We start from the raw sequence: 13,744 nt of genomic DNA, 5'->3' as shown, positions 1-13,744 counted from the left end.
ACTTTTCTGCCACACCTCGTAGACATATATATACACATATATATATATATATATATATATATATATATATATATATATATATATATATATATATATATATATATATATATATATATATATATATATATATACATATATATATACATATACATATATATACTCAGCAAAAAAAGAAATGTCCCTTTTTCAGGACTGTGTATTTCAACAATAATGTTTTAAAAATCCAAATAACTTTACAGATCTTCATTGTAAAGGGTTTAAACAATGTTTTCCATGCATGTTCAATAAACAATAGTCAATTAATTAACATGCACCTGTGGAATGGTCGTTAAGACCTTAACAACTTACAGAAAGTAGGCATTTAAGGTCACAGTTCTAAAAACGCAGGACACTAAAGAGACTTGCCTACCGACTGTGAAAAACACCCAAAGAAAGATGCCCAGGGTCCCTGCTCATCTGCGTGAATGTGCATTAGGCATGCTGCAGGGAGGCATGAGGACTGCTGATGTGGATAGGGCAATAAATTGCCATGTCCGCACTGTGAGACGCCTAAGACAGCACTACAGGGAGACAGGAAGGACAGCTGATCATCCTCGCAGTGGAAGAGCCCGGATCTCAATCCCATTGAGCACGTCTGGGACCTGTTGGATCGCAGGGTGAGGGCTAGGGCCATTCCCCCCAGAAATGTCCAGGAACATGCAGGTGCCTTGGTGGAAGAGTGGGGTAACATCTCACAGCAAGAACTGACAAATCTGGTCCAGTCCATGAGGAGGAGATGCACTGCAGTACTTCAAGCAGCTGGTAGCCACACCAGATACTGACTGGTACTTTTGATTTTGAGCCTCCCTTCATTCAGGGACACATTGTGAAACATTTTTAGTTTATGTCTTATGGTGTTGACTCTTTTAGTGTTCATACAAATATTTACACATTAAGTTTACTGAAAGTAAAAACAGTTGAAAGTCAGAGGACGTTTCTTTTTTTGCTGAGTATATATATACATATATATACACACACATATATACACATACATATCTACATATATACTGTATATACACATATATATATATACAAATCTACATATATATATTAGGAGTGGGACTCGATTAAAAAAATTCATCTAATTAATTAGAGGCTGTGTAATAATTCATCTTGATTAATCGTATGTAATCACACATGAAAATTTGCCCCAAATCGCAAATGTTTTTTTTTTAATTTAAAAGGGTTTTAGTGGGTGACAGAATCAAATAATAGACATGGACATGAATATTGTAAACTCAAGCTCTTTTAATTTCTGAAAAAATAAAACATAAATAAATTGTATCATTTATAAATTACAATTGTAGCTCTATAGCAAAAAATACAAACTAAAATTACACTTTAAATAAAACATTTATAATAAATAAAATAAACAATAATAAACTGAAATAAAATCAATACTGTTATCTGGTGGAGATTTCCAAAGTTCAAAATTTACAAAGACACACTTCTGCTTGTTCTTGAGGCAAAGTCGTAAATGAGCTCTTCATATGATAAAGCCTTTGCTAATTCAGAGTTGATGCTGACAATTGCCAGACCACTCATGCGCTCTTGTGCCATAGATGAGCGCAAGTACATTTTGATTAGCTTCATTTTAGAAAAACTTTGCTCAGCAGAGGCAGCAGTTACAGGGAGCGTCACTGCTATGCGCAGAGCAATCCAGAGATTTGGGTACATGCACGGGCTTCATCTTGGGGTTTTTTTTTCTTTCGTTTCTCGGCGCCGGACTGTTGATGTCTCTATCCAGGAGCAGGCATGTTGTTCAATTATTATCATTTTTGGCCAAATAGGCAGCCGTAACAGAGGTGAGAACGCTGCCATCACGCGTGCTTAGCCTACTCTGCGTTCACCGTAAAATGCAATATATACGTTTATATTTTTGTTTATTTGTATATATATATATTACCCCCTGGGAGTTGGTGCCCCACGCAGACTGCGTAATCTGCGTATAGGGAGCGGCGGTACTGTTGATGTACCAGGAAATCATGCATTGACAAAAGTTCCTCTTTGCTTGGAATTGAAAGTGTGACTAAATGCGTTATTTTTTTAAAGCGTTATGGAGTACATGCATCGAAGCTTCTCAGCTGTGCTTGTGCTAAGAAAGGGAAACATTTTAAAAATAACGTAACATGATTCTGCGTTAACCGCATATTTTTTCATACGTCTTAAACCAAGGGGATGTGAGGCTAAAATGAATCGGGAAGCGCACGTACATACTCAGTGCATCCCCTCTCGGGAATCTAACCTTGGATGTCGGCGCTAGAGGCAAATTGCGCCACGGCATGTGGCTCGTCTATTTGAGAGTATGTAGATCGGGGTATATATATATATATATATATATATATATATATATATATATATATATATATATATATATATATATATATATATATATATATATATATATATATATATATATTCCGCAGCGAGAAGTAGTGTGTTAAAGAAGTTATGAAAAAGAAAAGGGAACATTTTAAAAATAACGTAACATGATTGTCAATATACAGTAATTGTTTTGTGAGTGTTGCTGTCATCAAGGATTTGATCATCATTATTTCTTGCAATCAGGTTTGTATTTGGAGGATGTGTTTATTTAATGGTAGCTAAGACCCGGCACTTAAACGTTTCTTGCTACAGCAATTTTAACTCCGTTACAAAGTGATCCAAAGTCTTGTTTATACCTCGTGTCTTCTCAGTAAACTTGTATGTCGCGAATACCGTCATTCGTGGTAGGCATGACAAACGGCAGCGGGAGTGTGTCTATAAACTTAATGTAAACTTACAGTTCAGGCCGTGCTTTGTTTCCGCAGAAGCTGCACTTATGAATATGCATTGGCCTCGCTCACTGAGTGCAAGGGAAAAAAAATAAAATGTAGTCTATAAGTTATTAATAGTAAAACATTAACGTTTTGTTCAGTTTCTTGCTACAGCAATTTTAACTCCGTTACAAAGTGCTCCAAAGTCTCGTTTATACCTCGTGTCTTCTCAGTAAACTTGTATCTGGCGAATACCGTCATTCGCCGTAGGCATAACAAACGGCAGCGGGATATATAAACTTACGGTTCACGCCGTGCTTTGTTTCCGCAGTAGCTGTACTTATGAATATGCTTGTATTTATGAATACGCCTGTATGCATCACTTGCTTCATAATCTTTTTCTGCCTTCTCAATTGTGAAATGCCGTTTTTTGTTCAGTGCTGTTTGGAGGTCTTCCTTGTTCTCTACATACTTACGTAGGAGGCGTGATGATGTCACACGAAACTCCGCCCCCCACGGCCATCCAGCTCAACCATTACATTATATGGAGAAAAATAGCTTCCAGTTATGACCATTACGCATAGAATTTCGAAATGAAACCTGCCCAACTTTTGTAAGTAAGCTGTAAGGAATGAGCCTGCCAAATTTTAGCCTTCTACCCACACGGGAACTTGGAGAATTAGTGATGAGTGAGTGAGTGAGTGAGTGAGTGAGTCAGTCAGTCAGTCAGTCAGTCAGTCAGCTTTGCCTTTATTAGTATAGATTTACTCTGTAAAATGCTTGTGTATTTGCACTAGATCTATACTAATAAAAGGCAAAGCCCTCACTGACTCACTCACTCACTCAGCCACCCGTGTAATATGGTATCCTGGCTGCAAAAGTCATTTTTATCACAATAATCAGCACCGAAGTGCATACAACGGAGTCCAAAACAAGACTGAGGGAAAAGGGGCAGGTTTTTAAAGGGGAAGACAGGAAGTGAGGTCATAAGGATCGAGCACGTGGTCTTCAGCCATTGGATCACAGCCGGACGTGACTTCCATTGGCTCGGTCCCGGAAGTGATGTCAAGGGAGCCAGGTGGACTCCCCGGGAATGGTCTACAGGAAAGGGAGAAAAAGAGTCAATGTACTCTGACACATCCCGGCATGCCTCCGAACTGCCTTCACTCAAGCCCTTAAGCTGCCTCCCATGCGCACGTGTGTGACAATGTATATGTGTGTGTGTATGTATGTGTGTATATGTATGTGTATATATATGTTGATATTTGTATATATATGTATATATATGTAGAGGTGTATATGCATATATATATAGATATGTGTATGTGTAGATATGTGTATATGTAGATATGTTTATATGTATATATGTATATGTATATATGTTTATATGTGTGTGTGTCTGTGTGTGTGTATATATATATATATATATATGACTGCAACGCTCATAACAGTGACAAAACAATTACATTGACAATCATGTTACGTTATTTTTAAAATGTTTCCTTTTCTTTTTCATAACCTCTTTAACACACTACTTCTCCATGGCGAAGCGCGGGTATTTTGCTATCTAATATATAAAGCAGAGTCGATGTATGTGTGTATGTTTGTTTGTCCACCATACAAATCTGCACCGGGCGTCTGATCTGCACCAAACTGGGCATAGGGCTCCTTTATGGCCAGGAGAAGGTCATGGGGTATGTTTGGTTCGGAAACATTTTCGTGGCATCTTTTCACAACCTTCGGCACACGTCCCCGTACTTATCATTGACAAGATGGCCGCACGTTCCATCAGACATTCAACGTGGCACCATCTAGCGGCAGCTTTGGTCTCTGTGTGTCACTCTTTACCCATTTTTTTTAAATTGCCAACAGATGGCGGAAGTGTAAGAAGCATGAGAAGGCCAACTGCTTTTATCAGGTAAAGAGGAACTGCCGTATGGATGTAAAACATGAACGACCCAGAAAGCGTGACCGGCTGACACCCGCATTTCCGCACATTACACTCCCACACGCACTGATAGTGCTGTATTTTATTCGCCAACGTCCATTATATGCAATCACGTTTGAACAGAGACTCACCTTAAAAAGACAGCATCCTTCACCCACCATTTTCCCCAAATGCAGCACCGGTTGTATGTCACTTCTCTCTGTAGTTACCATCGCCAACGTTCGTTAGATAGCATCATGGTTCAACACAGACGCTCCTTACAAACAGAGCACCCCTCCCCGCCATTTTTCCCAGTACAGTTTCAGTGCTACTCTTTCTCACTAGCTTTCCGTATTTGTAGTGCTATTTGCTCCCTTTCCAACTGACAGTACGATTTCAGTGTTGCTCCCTCACTGACTGCTGCTATTTGTTCGCACTCCGATGTATTGTAAATAATGTAAATTCATTTCACTGTGGTGCTTATTCCATACGTAATACCATGTAACACATTATAATTGTCCTGCTTTTCGAAAATATACCCATGCCACCGAAAAAAAGATGTAGAATTGGAAGGTCCACTTCAGATGCCACAACAAAGTCTATTTCAAGGGCATCTGAAATGCCACAACAGACAGAATCCAGAGTGGAGGAACTTACAATAAAATATCAACCAGAAAAATGTTTGTTCTATTTCTATATTCTGTTTCTTTCATATTGGGAAATTCACCGGTTATAGATTCCCGGGCAACGCCGGGTACTCCTGCTAGTTTTTAAATAAATGTAAAAAGTACAGCATTGGAATGTGTTATGTTCATAGTATTTCTAATAGCATAAAAACAGGTTACGACCAATAAACCATTTTAAATTGTAACAACTTAAAAAGATTTACTTCAGTATAAAACAAGTGAATTATACCCAATCACTCTAAATGATTTGCCTCAACTTAAAATTGTGGGTTCAATAAGATAAAAAGAATTACAGTATATTGGTTCAGATTGAAAATATTAAGTGTGAATCATTACCTTAATTATTTTCAGTTGAATGGAGGTTATACTTTTTTCAGTGTACGTGGCCTTGTATATAACAAGTTTAGTCTGTGGTGTTTAATTGAGTGTTTAATTGCATCTTAAAGGGTAGTTCCAGTAATAAATGAGATAAATGATTTGCTCTACCTACTAGTGTTAAAGCAACCTACCACACAAATCTCAGCACTTGTAATGAAAATATGTTTATTCCAACAAATAATTTACTTAATCTCCTTTAAAAAAATGAAGAAATACTTAAGAGATTAAAGAACACTATGTCACTAATATATATTGACTGTTACACCGTAATATGTTTTGCAAATACAAAAAAGACAGTGATTAGCTTATTAAAAAACATATTTGGTCACAAAATTAGAACACTGTATCATGTATAATTTATATTACTGATATAGACTCCCTGCATCACAGCAACATAGTGAGTTCAAATAAATGTTTTGCAAATTAGCCATTTACATTTGTGTGCTTCCAGAATTTCCCCCAATGCCATTGAAGTTATGTAACACAAACTGCCTATTACCCTGCACTCTGTGAAAAGTCTTACTGTTGTGATGGACAGCACCTATGGGCTAGCATCCCTCCAGGGATGGGTACTGGTTAATTACCTAGTAGAACAATTCCTTTCTTTGCCATGAAGTTGGCAGAAGATGCCAGCTATATGTGTGTTGGCATCCCAGGCCATGATGGAGTAAGGACTTTTACCAAGCTGAGAAACCAATACAATGGAAGGACAGGGGGAGACAACTGGATGTGGCTACTGTCCCATCTGATATGCTAGATGGCAGCATCCCTGGGCTTCAGTTTCCATAAAGATACCTGCAGGGCATGCTGTGAAATGTAATGCCACGGAGCAGCCCTATTGGGTTCTGAGGGTGCTGATAGGGTCCTGCAGGGATCTGTGATCCTTACTTTGTGGGGCTTCTACTTGACCCAGAAGTGCTTCTTACATACTTTCCAGGCACTGGAAGCACTCCCAGGTCTTTCATAAAAGGAGCCGCTCTACCTCACCCAGGCGAGTTGGAGACGAGTATGGAGAACACGGATAGAGCTTGCCTGGGAGGACTGGAGGAGAAAGAAGAGAAAGAGAAGAGAATTATGATTGTGCCTCTGTTGGGATTACTTTTACAAAGAAGCCTTTATTAAGGTAATTGTAATTAAGCTTTTATTTGACCCCAGGACTTGTGTCACTGTGTTTGTGTCTGGGATTTGGGGGGGGTGAGGGGGACAGGGGGATGCTTCTTTCTCTCTCTCTCCTCTTTACCCTCCATTCTTTATTCTTTGTTTCTTTTCACTTTTGTTTTTCATCTCCCCTTCCATTCCGTGCAAGCTCCTGTATTTTCTGCTGCCCAATTGGGTATGGGTTCGAGGTGCTGCTCCCTCTGTGGCATTCTTGAGGTGCCTAGCTGATCTGCCCACCTCCACATGTCTATGAAGCATGGTGAGCCAATTCCCCAATTAAACGTGGAGCGAAACACACTTACACACCCCCATACCTGATTGGAGCCTGCACCTTCTCGGGACATGATTATTTATTTCAAATTGTCTACCCATTGTTAAGCTGTAGACCCGCTCTACCACACTGAGTAGATGATCATAGCCTGTGCTAAATAATAGTAAAAATTTAGTAACAAAAAGATTCAAAGAAAATGGGTGGCATATTGATCATTACAAAAACTAGCAGCTAAACACTAACAGGGTGTAAAATTTATAAACAACATTTTTCTGTTTGAATTTGTTCCAGGGTGTGTCTTTGCATCTGATTCTTTTGAAATTTTCTCTAACTCTTAAATTAGCCCTCCTCCGGTCCTCCTGGGCGTCCTGGCTGGGTACCACCCCAGCCACCTGTGACACAGGGATTACAAACACTACAGTGGCTTGAGGTTTTCATGATCTACATACACCCTTGCATTTATGTAATGTTAGGAAATGCTGTGAGAATTTTCTATATTCCAAATAAGTACTTCTCTCCAGCTACTATTTATTTCAAAGGCCGATGACACACCACCAGAGTCAACATGAGTTCTGATCAGAGAGCATGTTCAATTTTACAACTGAGTTACTGAATCTCTTTGCTTTTAAGAGTGCCAAATTATGCAACTAGGAATCACAGGGTATGACTGTGTTAATGTTTACCTCATGATTTCCATCATGGTTTTAAATCTAACATTGTGTTCTGTACTTCAGCTCCTATTATAAATAGTTTGTGTAAATTCCTGTGCAGTTCCCATCAGTTTGTACAGTATAGGGATTGTAAGGCTTTGAGACTCAAGGAATTTGTGATTTAATTTTGTCTAGAAGTTATTCTGAAAACGTTAATTATTTAATCACATTCTATCACAATGCTGTTTTGTTTTCTTTCAGGCACCACTGTGTTTTGTTCTGTTTTTGCCATCTCCATGGAGCTCTTTCCCAGAATTCCCTGAAGTGTGACTGTTAATGACGTCAATTTTGTGACGATACAAAGAACACCCTGGGTGTTTCTGAAGTAACTAAGTTTGACTTATAAACCTTGTTTCACTGCATTAAAAGATCTTTACTTAGTCCATCCTGTTTTTTCGAATCTTCGCTTTTGCTTTTTGATTTTGAATTCTTGTGTTACATTCTGGCTTTGATGGAAGATCTCCTTCTCTCCTGATTTTCACCTTTGACTCGCTTTACGACTTGTGATTCCACTGGCCATTTTCATTTCCTTTTAACTGTCTCTTGCAAGACAGTATACATTGTGCAGTGAAAGTGCCCTATTATTGTCCCATTCTGACAGCCAATCAATATGGAGTAAACCAGAATAAGCCAGAATTTGTGCTTACCCTTTTTTCTGACTCTGTCATGTATGACAAACATTAAATGTTGGTCCTGAAGTTCAACAAGCCTCTTCTCCACTTGCACAGTCCAAAACGCTTTCTTTCCTTCTTTTCTTTCAGCCGCCAGTGTTTCTCATCATTTGTTAGCACTGTAGACATTGTATTTCTTGTGATCACCTCATTATGCTTTAACTCTCACCAACACAGAAGCCCACCCCCATGACCAGAGATTTGCTACAATCAAATAAATCCAGGTTGGTTTTGTCATAACAGGTATAGAGTATTATCACGGAGTCACTGGGGTGTCATACTGCACAGCTGATGGTAACAGCCTCACACTACAGCTGTATGAAACTCACTTTGACTTTCTTAAGATTATGTAAATGAAGACTATTTTTGAAAATCGTTGGAAAAGGTGTATCTTGTGACTCAGGTTTTATCAAGGAAATGACGTGAGATGGCTTCCAAACGTTAATGGATTGATGGTTTTGTGGCACAAGTTGTAAAAGCATATAGGAATAAACCTGCTTCAGGTATTGGAGTGACATTACCTCACCACCCAAAAGCCAACTGAGAGTAATAATGTGACCTAGAGGAGAATTTCTTTGTGTAAGCAGGCTAAATTCTAAATTGCAGGTTGAGTCCAAGCTAAAGTCCGGAGCTAAACACATAAAAAGAACTAAATCAGAAATAAATGTTTAGTCAAAGCCAAAAGTAATTCTCTAATGATCTGAGAAGTCAGTTCATGCTTAGCCTGATTTTTAAATACCTGCACACAGTCGTTCCTCAGGCCTATGACCAAATATTAAAACTGAGGTCCAGCATAGCATGAATCAGTAAGTTTCTGCACTTTGTATTTTGGTTCCACAACAACAAAACTGGGTAAAGAATGGCAGAAGGGATGAACAATGTTAATTAAAGACCTGTTTCAATAATAATAATCAGTAATTCTAGTCTATAAGTGAATTGGTCAATCTGCTTAATGCCTTTAAAATGACTGATATACTGTATTTTGAAGCTCTTTCTCTATCCTGAAGGGGAGATCTCCAATAGACAACCACAATTTTGGTCTAACCTTCAACTAAGGAAATTTATTTTGCCGATAATCAGAAAAACATTTTAGGAAACTTGTCTTCTTTAGGATTGCATGTGATGTGACCTAGAATTATTTCAAAATATTCAAATGTTCAATCACACTAGATATCACAAACCAGTTTATGGACATGAACAAACTGGGTAGTTTATAACCATCATCACCATTTTCTCTCCGTTCTTCTTGGTGATGATCAAGTGCAATGCCAGCTGGGTAATAGGCAAGAGTGTTTAATTATATCCATTCAAGGAATAATCCTGTGGCATAGGATTTGTAAATGTTTCTAGAATAGTCTCAAAAAAGAAGCACATCCTTTCAATTTGATTGAATATCATTTATATTACTATGAAGGTAATTTTTTCCAGCTCTTGATTAGTTATTTCTGTATGAACATTATCCTCAGGTTTATATCCAAACAATAAATTACATTTTATATCCAAACTCAAACAAAAACTGTGACAAAATTCAGAATTAAACTGCTGAACATGAACAGGCCACAGTAAATGGAGGGTCCAAGTCATCTAAATATTTCTGAAATACAATTCTTGGCCAAACAGAATTCAGATGGAAGGTTTCTTTCACAACAAAAAAATGATCAGGTTTAGATTATATATTAACCAATAATGATACACAGCATGATAACACGGTGAATACGCTTGACTTGAACATTCATAGTTTTCATACTGTTTCTCTGTATGTTTAGCATTTGTTTGGTCAGAGATTGATGCGCTTGCTGGTTCCTGAGCAGCTCTTCTTTTCTCCACCATAGTGGCCGCTTCTTCTCTTCTTCTGTCGGTATCTTTTCATGTTAAAACTGATTAAGTCAGAGTTTGTGTTGCAATTACTTAGAATGTTTTCTTTAAATTTTCACTTAAGCTGGCATTTAAGTCTTCAGTCTGCCTTAAGAATCATTTAACATATGTAGAGGTAGGGGAAGTGATGGCGAAGGTTGTAGGGAATGAGAACGGTGCCCGTGCGCATGCACCCCACAGCCTCCCTGCTGGCAGCTACCGAGAGTTGATTCTACAATAAAATAAAATAAAAATAAAAAGAGGAATATCCTTGGAGGTCAATCATCACCCTGAAAGCGAATAGTATATGTGTACCAAATTTTAGGTCAATAGGTGAAATGGTTTGCGAGCTACAGTGAATCCTGCGTAGCGTATTATATATAAAGATATGACAACATTGTTATTCATAACTGCTATTAATTTCTAAATGGGAATAATCACTTATGGCAATTCCTCTAATTTTATAGTCTCAGAATGACAAGATAAAGCTTTATTGTTTTTATTCCCAGGTTTGAGCAAGAAAAAAGTTAATTCTGCTAAAAAAACATTTAAGTGTGTTGTCGTGTTCAGATGATTTATGTTTTTGTAGTCACAAATTATTAAAATGGAGGTTCTAAACCCACCAGTCATTGTTTCCATTCTTTCAAAACCAGTTTAATGGCCAAAAGATGTTGATTCCAAGTGTAAGAATTTTGCTCTGCAGAAAAGAGTTTATCAGAAAAGATGACACAGTCATATAATTTCCCAGTGTTTGGGAAATATTGCAACATTACTGCCCCTATGCCGGAGGCATCTGCTTCTAATTCAAACATTAAGCAATTGGAGAAAGCGTCTTGCGCCCATCAAGTCCAAGTGAATTTTTTTCTTAGTCTTCTCAAGAAAATTAGTTGTAAGAGAAACAATGAATCACGTATTTAAAAAATCAATAAAGCCTTGAACATGTTTAAATGGATTAGTAGCTAGTCTTGTCTTGAAATATGATGCCCCTAAAAAATATAGAAGTGTTATTAAATTCACATTTTTCCAGTTTCACATACAATTTATATCTTAAAATTTTGGGTGTAGTGAGTCTCCATGTTCTGTTATGTGGATAAGTGTATTATTTATCTAAACCCACAGCTGAAGTCCCAAAATGTCTCAAAGATGTTTATTTACAAAGAACTGAAAGGAGTGTTGGTTATGTCAAAAGGCAGCAATCATGAGATACCTATAATGTCAGAAAGCAGTTTCAAATGTCATTTTCCATTTGTCCCCTTTTGTTATTTTGATGAAGAAACAGGTACTATGCGGTTTGAATTTAATGAAAATGGTGCAGTTGTTTAATTCATTATGAACAGATGAAATTAAGGAAAAGTGAGCAGTTATTTTTAAAGTTTATTTTATTCAATTCTTTAATGGTCAAAGAGAACTAACTATCTTTTTTCTTGACAAAAAGTCAGCTCCAGTAAGACTGTTACACGGTTGAAGAAACCCATTTACCAATTTCTCACAAATATAATCTTCCATCACCTTACTTTCAAGACCTGATAAAGCATGTAATCTGCCCTTAGGCACAGACACTCCTGGTTAAAGGTCAATAGCACATCCATAGTGACAGTGAATAAGTAGCTTTAAACATCTTTACTCACCCGGAGACATTAGAAAAATACAAATAATAGATGAGTAATGCTGATATCGATTTATTAAAGCAGGTTTATTAATTGTGGATTTTTTGTATTATTTTACAAAGCAGCCTTTCCTCCAAAGCCTTTAACTCAAGTATCTTCCTATTAATTGATAGATTATGGGTCTTTTTGGACTCTAGGGATTAGTATTGAAAAAAAAGTTTTTTTTTTAATGTAAAACACAGATGTTTTTACTGGTAAAGTTAACCCCTCGATATAACCTGATCAAATGGGACCCTCACTTACTGTATAATTTTTTTTCTTTGTTTAGATTCAACAGTTGATAAAGTCTTGAACTAAGCCTGAACTGACTCACTCACTGAAGCTTTAATATGTATTATATGCTAGGAACACTGACAAAAAGAAATTGTTGAAATTTAAAAAAAAAAATGCACAGCCTGAATATTCTCCACATTCATACACAGTCACACAGTTTTACTGTGGATTCCGATTCTTTATTTTTCTGTTAATTCTTCCGTTATTTTTGTTCTTCACTTTACTGATTACTTCTTTATTGTATTTCACAAATCGCAATTATTCATATATATATTCATATAGTTTTTATTCCTCTGATTATCCCATCATTATTACATTTTCGTTTTGTCACTGCCTTAAAGAAGTGTTCGCAGCCCTGCCACGCAACATGCCCTTCAGCCATAGACCGATTACCGATCTGTGGGGTACTTTAATTCAGCCCACTTTCTCTTTGTCCCTTTTCTTCCAGGAAAATCCGATCCCAGTCGTGGATCCACAGCCATGGGACCAACCTTACAAGGAGGAATTATCAGTGCCTGAACTGAAGGAGGGAGTCGAGAAAGAATGACTAATGAAGTCACTTGCTTGTTTGCTGTGCCTGTATGCCACAGAGTGGTAGCTCCCGCTTAAATAAACACGCTTGCTCTTCCTGTTTTAAGTTGATTGATAAAGTTTATCATTCTGAGACTGAACCTCGTTTTTCGGGTGCAAGACAGTGACACAGAGCTTTTGCAGACACTTTCCTGGCTGGATTCTGCACATTACAATGTCTCATTACCTGATTGGTCACTCTTCACAGAAGAAAACGATATTCCAACAAAGCCAAAGTGGACGAGCTGCTTTCCATGGTGCTTGTTGTGTTGAATATCTGTATGAGGCTAAATTGCATTTTGTACAATCTGAATGCTGCATACACTCCCAACAAGCAAATAATTTACCATCACTAGTTTTGTAAAGCATTGTCCCCTCTGTGTTTTCATTTGTTTTAGTCTGGAGACACTTTTGTAAATTATAAAAAAGAAAATGCGGCTAGAGACTGCTTTCGTTTAAAAATGCCAATTTTAAACAAAAACAGCAGTGTGGATGTAGCCTAAGTCTGATAATAGTGTTTTGAAATTAATCATATAGTGACAATAATTACATCTTTCCTTTTTTAAAAAATATTAGTGGTGATGGTTATTCACTTAGGCACATCAAAAACAGAAAGAAACTGCCATAAAACATTTTGCAAGGTTTCAAAACAAGAATTGCAGTAGCCCATTTCAGAGATTTTCAAACCAAACGTTAGATTACAAATTTATTTTAGTTTTTTTTTTTTTAGATGTGTCAGTACTGGAAGAGCCTGGCAGTACCACATACTGATTTAAAAATCTAA

General features: G+C 37.3%; 1 protein-coding gene across 3 annotated transcripts in view; it reads right to left on the bottom strand.

Moving 5' to 3' along the window:
* LOC120515667 (trichohyalin-like) overlaps nucleotides 1–13,744 on the bottom strand; it is a 974,785-nt gene that overhangs the window by 747,913 nt on the left and 213,128 nt on the right. The gene's annotated exons all lie outside the window — the stretch shown is intronic.

This window comes from Polypterus senegalus, chromosome 15 (genome assembly GCF_016835505.1).
Source record: "Polypterus senegalus isolate Bchr_013 chromosome 15, ASM1683550v1, whole genome shotgun sequence".
Lineage (NCBI taxonomy): Eukaryota > Metazoa > Chordata > Cladistia > Polypteriformes > Polypteridae > Polypterus > Polypterus senegalus.
Note: the sequence above shows the minus strand (reverse complement) of the source record. Positions and strands in the feature narration are given on the sequence as shown.